This window comes from Triticum urartu, chromosome 2, assembly GCF_003073215.2.
Source record: "Triticum urartu cultivar G1812 chromosome 2, Tu2.1, whole genome shotgun sequence".
NCBI lineage: Eukaryota > Viridiplantae > Streptophyta > Magnoliopsida > Poales > Poaceae > Triticum > Triticum urartu.
The window spans coordinates 702844757-702859600 of record NC_053023.1 but is presented as its reverse complement, the minus strand read 5'-3'; the positions used below and the strand labels follow the sequence as shown (position 1 = coordinate 702859600).

Below are 14844 nucleotides of genomic sequence, written 5' to 3'. Positions count from 1 at the left end.
GAACCTATTCTGAACATTAATTTACCTGTTGAAATCCTAGGGGATTCTCCTCCACCCAAGGGTGATCCCGTGTTTGAGCTTAAACCGTTACCTGATACTCTTAAATATGCTTATCTTGATGAGAAAAAGATATATCCTGTTATTATTAGTGCTAACCTTTCAGAGCATGAAGAAAAGAGATTATTGAAAACTCTGAAGAAGCACCGTGCTGCTATTGGGTATACTCTTGATGATCTTAAGGGCATTAGTCCCACTCTATGTCAACATAAAATTTATTTGGAAGAAGATGCTAAACTAGTTCGTGATCATCAACGCCGGTTGAATCCTAAAATGAAAGAAGTGGTAAGGAAGGAGATACTAACGCTCCTTGAGGCAGGTATAATTTATCCCGTTGCTGATAGTCAGTGGGTAAGCCCTGCTCATTGTGTCCCTAAGAAGGAAGGTATTACTGTTGTTCCTAATGATAAAGGTGAATTGATTCCTCAAAGAATTATTACAGGTTATAGGATGGTAATTGATTTTCGCAAATTAAATAAGGCTACTAAAAAGGATCATTACCCCTTACCTTTTATTGATCAAATGCTAGAAAGATTATCCAAGCATACACATTTTTGCTTTCTAGATGGTTATTCTGGTTTCTCTCAAATACCCGTGTCAGCCAAAGATCAATCGAAGACTACTTTTACATGCCCTTTTGGTACTTTTGCTTATAGACGTATGCCTTTTGGTTTTTGTAATGCACCTGCTACCTTTCAAAGATGCATGATGGCTATATTCTCTGACTTTTGTGAAAAGATTTGTGAGGTTTTCACGGACGACTTTTCCGTCTATGGATCTTCTTTTGATGATTGCTTGAGCAACCTTGATCGAGTTTGCAGAGATGTGAAGAAACTAATCTTGTCTTGAATTGGGAAAAATGCCACTTTATGGTTAATGAAGGTATTGTCTTGGGGCATAAAGTTTCTGAAAGAGGTATCGAAGTTGATAAGGCCAAGGTTGATGCTATTGAGAAGATGCCATGTCCCAAGGACATCAAAGGTATAAGAAGTTTCCTTGGTCATGCCGGTTTTTATAGGAGGTTCATTAAGGACTTCTCAAAAATTTCTCGGCCTCTGACTAATTTATTACAAAAAGATATACCATTTGTTCTTGATGATGATTGTGTAGAAGCATTTGAAATACTTAAGAAAGCATTGATCTCTGCACCTATTGTTCAGCCACCTGACTGGAATTTACCCTTTGAAATTATGTGTGATGCTAGTGATTATGCGGTAGGTGCTGTTCTAGGACAAAGAGTTGATAAGAAACTAAATGTTATTCAATATGCTAGTAAAACCCTAGACAATGCTCAAAGAAACTATGATACTACTGAAAAAGAATTCTTAGCAGTTGTATTTGCTTGTGATAAGTTCAGACCTTATATTGTTGATTCTAAAGTAACTATTCACACTGATCACAGTACAAGAGATCGGACCTACCGTGACGAGCTCAAAAATGTCACTTAATAGCTAAAAATGTCACAAATACCCATGTGTGACATTTTTTGAGTGTCACCAGCATTGTCACAGAATCCCCGTCACAGATTATTACTAGTGACGCAGCGCGTAAAATAACGTCACCAGATATGGGACCTTCGCTGACGAAGCTGTCATCACTGGAGTTTTGCTGGGCTAATGCCTACTAGATTTCCAAATGGGCCAAACCCAATAATTCAGCTCATTTTTTATTTTTGGATTTAAATTTTTTGGTGGGCCATAGCCAATTTGCAACCCTATAGTGGATGATGGAGCCCACCCCTTTATGGAGCAGTTGCCACTTCTCTAGCCTTTTCAAGTATTATTTTCTTTGTAGTTTTTCCTCTAAGTTTAATTTGACATGGTACGAAAACGCATCATGGGGTTGTCATCTTTTTTAGACCATCTTTCCATTGACCAATTTTCACATCATATTACAAGTCAACTAGTCTCTATACAGCGTGCATATTACACATCACACTTACATGCTCCATCCAGAGGGTTAACGAGACGTACTATAAGTGTGGAAGGTCTGACAACTACGGCCCGACTCATTAGTTAATAAAAAAAATCAATCATACTCTATGGCAGTTGTCCCTGACGAAAGCGACGAGGCGGTTGTAGTAGCCTAACCCGATGTTCCGCACAAGGAAGCCATAGCGAGTACCAACATCACCATGACTCAACCTCACAGTCATTTTCTCCGATGGAATTGAGAAGTGTATGGACGAGTGGCACCACAAAGTGAGATTTCATTTCAGTCCCTGCAATCACACGAGGGATCAAAGGATGCACGCATGCAGGCATTCACACTAAGAACCACGTCACACACACAGTCTGGGCCACCACCGCGGGACCAGGCTAGTCCGGCCGCGGCGCAGGCTGGGTCCGCCGCTACGCGCCATGGAGGGCCCCGGCGCCACTAGCAGCTTCCGCAGTGGGGCGCCCTCAAGGAACCCTACAGGAGAGGAAGGAGAGAGCAGCTACTCCTTCAGTTGTCGTCACGCTTGGTTGCCTCCGATCTACCGTTGCCGCCACACGGGTGAAAGAAAATGAGATCGGATAGGGTTTCCCTCTAGGAGGAGAAGGTGGAGCGAGGGAAAAATCGCTGCTTATATGCGTGGTTGAGCTGGCTTGAGCCCTCGTATAGAAAAATTTAAAGAAAGGGCGTTTTTCTGGGCTTGACGGCCTATGGGCTGTGCTACGCCGTGAAATACGAAGCTACGAACAGTTATAACCAAGCCGTTTGCCTAAAGAAAAAAAGCCGGAACCAAGCCGTCCTGTGCCTTGCCTCTCCCTGCACATAGGCCCCGACAAGAAAAACTAACCTACAGATCGAGCCACACACGCCCCGGGGAAGAAATAACTAAACATGGTGAGTGTTACTCTCTTTTTTCGGGGAACATGCTGAGTGTTACTAGTATATGCGTACATATATAGTGCAGGACCATTATAAATGTTTTTAGCACAATTTACATTAGTATCTTTTTTGCGACAAATTTACATTTGTATCTGAACTCTAGCCTATTACCAACGCCGCTAGTTTTTATAAAAAAGGAACGCCATTACTTGAGACCATAATGGTCCTGGGTTCAAACTCCCCCTGTACCAAACTTTTTCCTGTTAACTTCTACTATTTCCATTTTTATTTTTGTGATAGAATGCAATAAGATCACCTCAGGAACGCATGGGTTCAAGTTTTTTTGCCCGTGCATTGTCTATTTCTATTAGATGGAATATGAAATAAGTTTCGCCCCCTCCATTACCTATCTATATTAAATGGAATAAAAACAATCACAGTGCTTAGTAGACTGTGAAAAAACTATGGTGGGTCCTGATGCCAACACTCGTAGTATTCGGTGACTCGATGACTCTAGTAGGTTCGTCATGTAAATTGCCAAACTATCATAAAAATTGGTAGCCAGGTTCACTCACAGGCTAAAGCGATCCAGTGACATCTATTGTCAACGATTTGAGGTAATCAGTGACGCCACCCAAGAGAACATCACACATTAGGCATTTGTATGACGTTGTCCATCTTCGTCATGAGGATTTTCGTCACAGTATCTCAGTTTTCTTGTAGTGTCATGCTGCTATTAAATATCTTATGGAAAAGAAAGATGTTAAACCTAGACTTATTAGATGGGTTCTCTTGCTACAAGAATTTGTTTTGCATATTGTTGATAGAAAAGGAGCTGAGAACCCCGTTGCAGACAACTTGTCTAGGTTAGAAAATGTGCTTGATGACCCACTACCTATTGATGATAGCTTTCCTGATGAGCAATTAAACGTCATAAATGCTTCTCATACTGCTCCATGGTATGCTGATTATGCTAATTACATTGTTGCTAAGTTTATACCACCTAGTTTCACATACCAGCAAAAGAAAAAGTTCTTCTATGATTTGAGGCATTACTTTTGGGATGACCCACATCTTTATAAAGAAGGAGTAGATGGTGTTATTAGACGTTGTGTATCTAAGCATGAACAGGAATAGATCCTACGCAAGTGTCACTCCGAAGCTTATGAAGGACACCATGCTGAAGATAGAACTGCGCATAAGGTACTGCAATCTGGTTTTTATTGGCCTACTCTCTTCAAGGATGCCCGTAAGATTGTCTTATCTTGTGATGAGTGTCAAAGAATTGGTAATATTAGTAAACGTCAAGAAATGCCTATGAATTATTCACTTGTTATTAAACCATTTGATGTTTGGGGCTTTGACTATATCGGACCCTTTCCCTCCTCTAATGGATATACACATATTTTAGTTGCTGTTGATTACGTTACTAAGTGGGTAGAAGCTATTCCAACTAGTAGTGTTGATCATAACACTTCTATTAAAATGCTTAAAGAAGTTATTTTTCCAAGATTTGGAGTCCCTAGATATTTAATGACTGATGGTGGTTCACATTTTATTCATGGTGCTTTCTGTAAAATGCTTGCTAAATATGATGTTAATCATAGAATTGCATCTCCTTATCATCCTTAGTCTAGTGGTCAAGTAGAATTGAGTAATAGAGAACTCAAATTAATTTTGCAAAAGACTGTTAATAGGTCTAGAAAGAACTGGTCCAAGAAACTAGATGATGCATTATGGGCCTATAGAACTGCATATAAAAATCCTATGGGTATGTCTCCGTATAAAATGGTCTATGGAAAAGCATGTCACTTACCTCTCGAACTAGAACACAATGCCTATTGGGCTATTAAAGAACTTAATTATGATTTTAAACTTGCCGGTGAGAAGAGGTTATTTGATATTAGCTCACTTGATGAATGGAGAACCCAAGCCTACGAAATGCCAAGTTGTTTAAAGAAAAAGTTAAAAGATGGCATGACAAAAGGATACAAAAGCGTGAGTTTAATGTAGGTGATTATGTATTGCTATACAACCCTCATTTAAGATTTTTTACAGGAAAGCTTCTCTCTAAATGGGAAGGTCCTTACGTTATCGAGGAGGTCTACCGTTCCGGTGCCATAAAAATCAAAAACTTCAAAGGCACAAATCCGAAGGAGTTGAACGGTCAAAGAATCAAACACTATATCTCAGGTAATCCCATAAATGTTGAAACCAATATTATTGAAACCGTAACCCCGGAGGAATACATAAGGGACACTTTCCGGAATGTTTTAGACTCCGAAAAGGAATAGGTATGTGGTACGGTAAGTAAACCGACTCCAAAACAGTTTTTAAGGCAATATTTCTCCGTTTTGGAATATTTAGAAAAATAGAAAAATAAGTAGCAGTCCGGGAAGGACACGAGGCCTCCACGAGGGTGGAGGGCGTGCCGTACCCTACTGGGCGCCCCCCTACCTCGTGGGCACCTCCTGTGCTCTCCGGACTCCGTTTTCGTACACGACAGTATTTTTGTCGGTAAAAATTCATTATATAACCTCCCCGGGGGTTTGACTCCCGTATCACGCAAAAATCTTCTGTCTTTGTTTTGAGCTGTTTTTCTGACAGATCTAGATTAGGGCATCTCCAAGTGCTCCTGAGGACAAGTTCTTTGAGAAGGTCATCAACCCTTACCTCGCGGAGGTGCAGCGACACCCTCAAACCATTGAGATGCGTGATGGGTTGCTGCACATCCGTGATGCTGAGGGATCGAAGGGGACCGGAAGCGTGGAGACGAGACTCGAAGCAATGGAGCAACAAGTTTTCAAGTGTCAGGGGATGGTGGAGCGTGGACTCAACTCCAACCACATGATGATCGCAGAATTCACCAACAAACACAAGCTGGATGCCGACAACATCGGGGAGACCATCTTCAAGGTTCACGAGAAAATTGAGCACCTTCAAGCTCAAATCTATTACCTGCAAAACCAAAATTGTGAGTATGAATATAGATTCAAAAGGATAAGTTTGGCTGCAGATTTGAGGATCCCGGAGACCCGGTCATCCTTCTATGATGGTGAGGCTATGCCTTGGAAGAAGGACGACAAGCCTACGCCATCAACAAAATCACCACCGTCTCTACCAACAAAGAAGAATTGAGTATCTAGTATGGGCACTCCACTTGGCAACCGTAAAGCTTGGGGAGTGCCCCGGTATCGTATCACCATCACTTTTATCTTTACCGTTTTTCTTAGTTCGATCCTTTTGGCAATATCTTGATCTAGTAGAATAAAAGTTCTTAGTATGATCTAGTTGTGATTTTTGCTTTATTATCCTTCTATGTAATCGAGTCCGCGAGCTATATAATAAAGATTAGTGTTGAGTCAAGGGCTTGATTATTTTTCCATGATCCTAAGGGAATAAAAGAAAAGAGAAAGAAATAAAAAGAAACAAAGAGATCATGTGAGTCTTATGGAGAGTAATGAGCTCACATAGAAAGAGTATGATGAATAAAAGTTGTTGAGGGTTGACAAGCATAGTTTTGGTCATCGTTGCAATTAATAGGAAGTAATAAAGAAAGAGAGGTCTTCACATATAAATATACTATCTTGGACATCTTTTATGATTGTGAGCACTCATTAAAATATGACATGCTAAAGAGTTGACACTGGACAAGGAAGACAACATAATGGGTTACGTTTTCTTACATCTGAGATGAATTATATTGTCTTGGATCTTCCAACATTATGAGCTTGCCTTTCCCTCTCATGATAGCCAAATTCATTACACCAAGTAGAGATACTACTTGTGCTTCCAAATACCCTTAAACTAGTCTTTCCATAAGAGTCCACCATATCTACCTATGGATTGAATAAGATCCTTCAAGTAAGTTTTCATCGGTGCAAGGCAATAAAAATTGATCTTTAAATATGTATGATTGATTGGTGTGGATAAGCTTTATACGATCGTGTGATATGGAAGTAATAAAAGCGACAGACTGCACAATAAAGGTCCATATCACAAGTGGCAATATAAAGTGACGTTCTTTCGCATTAAGATTTTGTGCATCCAACCATAAAAGCGCATGACAACCTCTGCTTCCCTCTGCGAAGGGCCTATCTTTTACTTTTATCTCCTACTTTGCATAAGAGTCAAGGTGATCTTCACCCTTTCTTTTTACATTTTATCCTTTGGCAAGCACAATATGTTGGAAAGATCCTGGTATATATGGCTAATCGGATGTGAGTTTTCATGAACTATTACTGTTGACATTACCCTTGAGGTAAAACGTTGGGAGGCAAAACTATAAGCCCCTATCTTTCTCTGTGTCCGATTAAAATTCCATATCCATAAGTATTGCGTGAGTGTCAGCAATTGTGAAAGATTATATGATAGTTGAGTATGTGGACTTGCTGAAAAGCTCTTATACATTGACTCTTTCCTATGTTATGATAAATTGCAATTGCTCCAATGACCGAGATTTTAGTTTGTTAGTTTTCAATGAAAGTTTACTATTCATACTTGAGATTGTGATTGAATTATTACTCTAGCATAAGAAATTATATGAGTTGCTGTTCTAAGAATGATCATGATGCCCTCATGTCCATATTTTATTTTTATCAACACCTCTATCTCTAAACATGTGGACATATTTTTTGATTTCGGCTTTTTGCTTGAGGACAAGTGAGGTCTAAGCTTGGGGGAGTTGATACGTCCATTTTGCATCATGCTTTTATATCGATATTTATTGCATTATGGGCTGTTGTTACACATTATGTCACAATACTTATGCCTATTCTCTCTTATTTTACAAGGTTTACATAAAGAGGGAGAATGTCGACAGTTGGGATTCTGGGCTGGAAAAGGAGCAAATATTAGAGACCTATTCTGCACAGCTCCAGAAGTCCTGAAACTTCATGGATGATGTTTTCCAAATATATAAAAAATACTCAGCGGAAGAAACTCACCAGGGGGGCACACCCTGTCCACGAGGGTGGGGGCGCCCTACCCCCAGGGCGCGCCCCCTACCTCGTGGGCCCCCTGGTGGCCCTCCGGTGGCCATCTTCTACTATATGGAGTCTCTCGATGGGAAAAAATCATAAGCCATCTTGTCGGACGAAACTCCGCCACCACGAGGCGGAACCTTGGCGGAACCAATCTAGGGCTCTGGTGGAGCTGTTCTACCGGGGAAACTTCCCTCCCGGAGGGGGAAATCATCGCCATCGTCATCACCATCGCTCCTCTCATCGGGAGAGGGCAATCTCCATCAACATCTTCATCAGCACCATCTCATCTCAAAACCCTAGTTCATCTCTTGTATCCAATTCTTCCCTCCAAGTCCGGGATTGGTGCTAGTAGGTTGCTAGTAGTGTTAATTACTCCTTGTAGTTGATGCTAGTTGGTTTAATTGGTGGAAGATCATATGTTCAGATCCTATATGCATATTAATACCCCTCTGATTATGAACATGTTTATGCTTTGTGAATAGTTACTTTGTTCCTAAGGACATGGGAGAAGTCTTGCTATTAGTAGTCATGTGAATTTGGTATTCGTTCGATATTTTGATGAGATGTATGTTGTCTCTCCTCTAGTGGTGTTATGTGAACGTCGACTACATGACACTTCACCATTGTTTGGGCCTAGAGGAAGGCATTGGGGAGTAATAAGTAGATGATGGGTTGCTAGAGTGACAGAAGCTTAAACCCTAGTTTATGCGTTGCTTCGTAAGGGGCTGATTTGGATCCATATTTTTCATGCTATGGTTAGGTTTACCTTAATACTTTTGTTGTAGTTGCGGATGCTTGCAATAGAGGTTAATCATAAGTGGGATGCTTGTCCAAGTAAGGGCAGCAGCCAAGCACCGGTCTACCCACATACCAAATTATCGAAGTACCGAACGTGAATCATATGAACGTGATGAAAACTAGCTTGACGATATTCCCATGTGTCCTCGGGAGCACTTTACATCATATAAGAGTTTGTCCAGGCTTGTCCTTTGCTACAAAAGGATTGGGTCATCTTGCTGCACTTTATTTACTTTTGTTACTTGTTGCTCGTTACAAATTATCCTATCACAAAACTATCTGGTACCACTTATTTCAGTACTTGCAGAGAATACCTTGCTGGAAACCGCTTATCATTTCCTTCTGCTCCTCGTTGGGTTCGACACTCTTACTTTTGAAAGGACTGCGATAGATCCCCTATACTTGTGGGTCATCAGGTACTATAGGTCTAACATATAGTATCGGTTTGTGTCACAAACCGGCACTAAAGGGGCTTGTGGGGCCCCGGCCTGACGCCAGCCTGCCACCACCCCTTTAGTACCGGTTCGTGGCACGAACCGGCACTAAAGGTTCAATACGAACCGGCACTAATGCATAGCCATTGGAACCGGCACTAATGGTCACATTAGTGTCGGTTCAAATACAAACCGAGACTAATGAGCTGAACATTTGAACCTTTTTCTACTAGTGGTGCTAGACCTTGGAGCTGAGGAGGAAGGACAGTGGAATAGAAATGGGATCGTATCCATATATTCATCACCAACCGTAGCCACCACACCCGTACACCCAATTCCATGAACAACATCACTCCCATCATATTGAGAGGCATTTGGGGGTTGTGTCGAGCTTCCATCTCCAAGATCCATTGCAACCATGAAGGCCGGCCGATGAGGAAGATGACAAGGGGAAGCCATCATCCATGTCGGGCATGGCCCCATGGGCCAACGCCGCCGTTACCACACTACCTCCTCCATCATCCATGCTTCCTTCCTCATCACGCCCTTCGTGATGGATTGTAGTTACTCTTGATCCTCCTTTAATGCAATGTTTTTCGAGCAATTGTTGGTTCTAGGTTGTGGTGATCTATTACGTGAAGTTACATTGTGTTTATTGTTTTCCTATTATTAATCTACGTCATGGATATGGTAATCCATCGTGCGGTTGGAGACATCCAAACCCTGTGGATCGCACAAAGTTGATAGATGCATGTGTGAATCGATAGAACTAATGTGCGAGAGCCCTTGGTAACTTGAGAGGACCACATATTGCCTAGGGCGTAATGGTTGTCCATAGAATCGTAAGGCCTTGTTTCGTTCTTCTTGACCTTATCACTTCCACAACTATGCAAGATGGTTTTGATGGGAATGGAAAGTTGAGTTGCCTTATGATAGTTGCACATTGGGAGGCATCGCTGTATGGAAGCCGCCTCAAAGCTACTACGCTAACACCACCAATCGCCAATTAGTACTAGTGATCAAAAACCTAGACACCACCTTTGCTCTAGTAGACGTTGCGCTAAATTTGCCTAGTTTACTTTCCATTCTAGTCTAATTTCCGTTAATGTTAGTTCGTAGCTAAGTTCGCTCCCTTTTAGTTATTGTGCACAAAACAATGAATAGAATAAACAATTTTCAAACTACGGGTTGGGTGCAAGATGAGCTACATTAGTTGACAAGAATAGTTGTGGCGTTGGTAAACACCTTCCTTTGCCCCCTTAGGTTAATGGGCGGTGTTAGCTCACACACCGCGAGACATGCCCTCGCCTGGTAGGAAAACCCAACCACGAGCATTTTCAACTAGTTGGCGGTGGGAAACAATAGTGGCAACCACGCGCGAGACTCGCATGGGGAGTGGAGAAGAGACAGTTCGAGGGTTGTATAGTCTAGGGTTAGGCATATGGGAGGCAGTTATGTTGAAAAATTGCCTCATGTACTTCCAAGTTGGAGACTCTTTTTGTTATCCGACCACCTTTAATAGTTTGTCGGCTTATTAGTGACGGTTTTTGTGTCGTAAACCGCCTGAGGCACTAGTAACTGGAACACATGAAACCACCTCTTTGAAACGTCTTAATGCCCATTTATGTACTAGTGTCTGATTCTTTGGTCCCGCCAAAGCAGAAGATCTCGCTTTTGTGGAAGTTAATTTTCCGATCCGAAAATTGTTCAAACAAGCCCAACATGAGCTTCATACTGATAGTGGTGTCCGTGTTGTTCAATGAAGACTACATTGTCGTCTTATATTGGCGTATGGACACCCCACCCTCCACTATATATGGGATGTGTCCCCTAACTTGACCATCCTGTATATTCATGACAATATCAAACAGAATCAGTCCTCTTGGCTTAACCCGTCTCCAGTCCAAAAATCTTCAGCAATCTTGTCATTTATCTTTAAACAAAACTTGCGATCCATTTGTAGCATTGAGGTGCAAAGCCTTTCATACGAAGGGATGCGGAACGAACCGTTGGAGAAAAGGTCATTTCATCTTTGTCCTAAACCTTTTTAAATTCAAATCTTGAAAATCAACTACATCCAGGCAGCTTCTTCCTGCTATGACTTTTATGTTTTGAAGGATAAGATATAATAACGATGAATACATTCATGAATTCAACGCATACGTGACATATTGCTTGCATGGCCCTGAACCAGCACACTCTGAATTTTTGTTTATCAAGGAGAAAGTGGGCCCTTTTCCCCCTGCATGTTGCCCTGACTTATTGGGTTGCACGTCGATATCGATCCAAATTAGTAGCCTCATGCATGTTTCCTCAGAGACCAAAAATAGTAGCCTCGTGCCTGTATATACTTTTCTATTCACCCAGGGCGGCTTAGGCTTCACCAACAGCCGAATACGTCTCCAACTACTCCTTTTTACTCCAGTTTTACCCATAGTAAAGATCCTTCATGGGGTGCATCTGCACTATATAAATGTGCCGCAGTGCACGTCCCAACTCACGGCAAGCTGCATCCTTTCCTTTGCGGTCGACTTCACCAAGCAAAATGGCCTCCTTCCTTGTTGAATGCCTTGGATGGCTCATCGTCGTCCTCTTTTCCATGTACATTTTCCAGCTGCTCCGTGACGCTCGCCGCCGCCTTCCCCCGGCCCCTGGCCGCCGAAGCCTATCATCGGCGACCTCCTCGACCTCGGGGAGGACGGCCAGCAGCACCGCGCGTTCCTGCGCCTGGCCGACCGCTACGGCGGCGTCATGTGCCTCCGCTTCGGCATGGTGCCCCACGTGATCATCTCCACGCGAGACGCCCTGCGCGCCGTGTTCGGCGGGGAAGGCAAGAAGGTGGACAACATCGCCGGCCTCCCGAGCCTGGACGTCCTCAGCGCCATGGGCCACCGCGCCCACACCATCTTCGCGCTCCCGAGCCAGGACGGCAAGTGGCGCGCGATCCGCAAGTTCGCCGCCGCAGAGATGCTGGCTCCCAGGCGGATCTCCGCCGGGGCCGGGGCGCTGCTGCAGACCAAGATCGTTGAGGCGCTGCACCGAGATGTGTCGGGCCACGCCGCGCGCGGCACCGCCGTCGTGTTCAGGCACGCGGTGCTCGACTCCATCCTGAGCCTGCTGCTGGGGGTGCTCTACTCCACCGACCTGGAGCCCAAGGAACGGGCCGTGTTCAGGGACATCATGGAGGATATCGTTGGGATGCTCGGCACGGCTAACGTCTCCGACATATTCCCGCCGATCGCCGCGCTCGACCTCCAGGGCCTGCGACGCAGGATGACGAACCTCTTCGCCATCATGTACCGCCACTTCGACGACCAGGTGGCTCTACGGCTGCGTAGCCGGGAAGCCGGAGAGGCGCCCAAGAAGGACGTGCTGGACACGGTCCTCGATAAGGACGGCGAATGGAAGCAGGAGGGGTCTCTGCTAAGCCATGATGTCATGAGAGCACTCCTCTCCGTACGTCCTCGTCTCTTATCTCTTCTCTCTCTCTTCCAAGAATCATGTCACTTGCATTTAGCTAGCTCTAGATAATTCATGGCAAAACATGTGATTAATATGCATGCTGACCTTACTTATCAGGATTTGTACGGCGCCGGAGCAAGCACGACAGCGGCTCTCATCGAGTGGGGAATGGTGGATCTGCTTCAGAACCCAGAGGTGATGCGCAAGGTCAAGGAGGAGCTCGCTACGGTTCTTGGCGACAAACCGCTCATGGAAGAATCCGACATTGCCCGGCTCCCATACCTCCAAGTCGTCGTCAAAGAGATCCTTCGTCTGCGGATGGTGGTGCCGCTGGTACCTCGCAAACCGGAGGCTGACATCGAGGTGAATGGCTACAGGATCCCTAAGGGCACCAACGTGATCCTCAACGCGTGGGCGATCAACCGGAGCGCCGACGCATGGTCGGATCCGAACAAGTTCGTCCCCGAGAGGTTCATCGGCGGCGAGACCAAGAACTTCCAGCTGGGGCAGGACTTTGACATGATACCATTCGGTCTTGGCCGACGCATCTGCCCCGGGATGCCGCTTGCACAGAAGCTGACACCGCTGATTCTTGGCACGCTGCTCCATCGGTTCGAGTGGGAGCTTCCTGCGGAGGTCAAGGAGGCTGGGATAGACATGACAGAGAAGTGTGGGGTGGTGTTATCTCTAGTCACCCCCCTTACAGCCATACCCAAGGAAATATGACTTGTATTCTCCCGAGCGGCTCATTTCATTTCATCCTGTAGTTTGGTAATTCTATCTTTCATGAGATCGGTAAGGAAAAACTTCATATTAAATTTTAAGTAATCCCAGAAAGTCAGCGCAGTTGGGGGCTTTATATCCGTTGTATTATGATGAGTGTGTTTATGTATTATTTCCTGTATTTTTTTTGTGGGGTGAAAATATGCATTACTCAATCAAGAAGTCATTACAATCGAGAGAAACAATCTCCATCACCTCATCCGGACCAGCCCCTAGCCAGGTCATGGTCCTACCTTGCAATCTAGCAAACGAAGCTAATGCATCACTAGCCTTATTTTGGGTCCAAGCAATATGAATAATACTCCTACAAGATTGTCGAAGAGACAATTGGTACTTAATTTCCTTCACAATTGAGGCGTAAATAGAGCGGTCGACGTCTTCACATGAAATCATGGTCACCGCCTTGAGAGAATCCATTTCCACCACTATTAGGAAGATCGCTGCGTTGGAGTGCCAATGAGACCCCTTCCATGCATGCACAGAGCTCCGTCGCTAAGGCATCTCTACAGGAATACAGGACCCTGCATGCCGAGAAATTAACAGCCCCTCGATGGTCACGTAAGATCATTCCAGCCCCGGCATTACCAGCCATACTGAAGGACCCATCAGTATTTAGCTTAATCCACCCCAGCTCCAGAGGCCTCCATCTTTTCTCCTCTGGTGCACTAATGACTCCTTCGGCTGGCACCAGTTTTTCATATACAATTGGAGATTTGCCTTTTGCTGGATCTGCTCGTGGGTAAAGCTTAATTCCAATCAGGGAATCAACGTAGCTTCGCAAGAAACGAATAGAGGTCTCCATAGATGGTGCAGGCTTGCAATGCACCACTTCATTCCGGACAAACCAACTCCTCCAAAATATCATCAAAACCATCATTCGCCCCACATCATTCGCTCTAGAACATGAAGCAGCCACTCCTTCCCATTATGCTCTATAGATTCTATCTCCGGGATCATCCATACTTTAGCCATAGCGAGATACAAGTCTCGACCAAACTGGCAGTTGACGAACGGGTGAAAGTTATCTTCTTCCTCCCTCCCACAAACTGGACATCTGCTCCCAATCTCGAGCCCGATTTTGTGTTTCCTCTGCCAAGTAGGGAGTGAGTTAGTAGCTAATCTCCAAGCAAAGTTGCACACCGATGGCGGCGCCCAGCTTTTCCAAATAAAGTCCCAACACTTCCGCTGACCGGACGATGACGAACTGGAGGATACATCTGTCGCCAGGTGTGCTTCCTCAAAGGCCAGAGTGTAGGCCGATTTAACAGTGAACACACCATGTTTACCTGGTCCCCATGCTATCACATCTTCCTCCAGCCTTGGAGATGCTCTGATCTTCGCGATCTCTTGCACATCCACATCGACAAAATATTCATTCAACAGCTCATAGTTCCAGGAACCGTTCTGATTTAACAGGTCCGAAACAAATCGAATATGACACCTTCCCTGTGTTTACAATGTACTACTCCCTTCGTTCACTTTTGTAAGTCATTTCAGATAGCTCAAAA

The 14844-nt window shown here is 44.2% G+C and overlaps 1 pseudogene; it reads left to right on the top strand.

Annotated features, from left to right (window-relative positions):
• Window positions 1-11603: 11603 nt before the first annotated feature.
• Window positions 11604-13412, top strand: LOC125534215 (annotated as a pseudogene).
• The last annotated feature ends 1432 nt before the right edge of the window (window positions 13413-14844 follow it).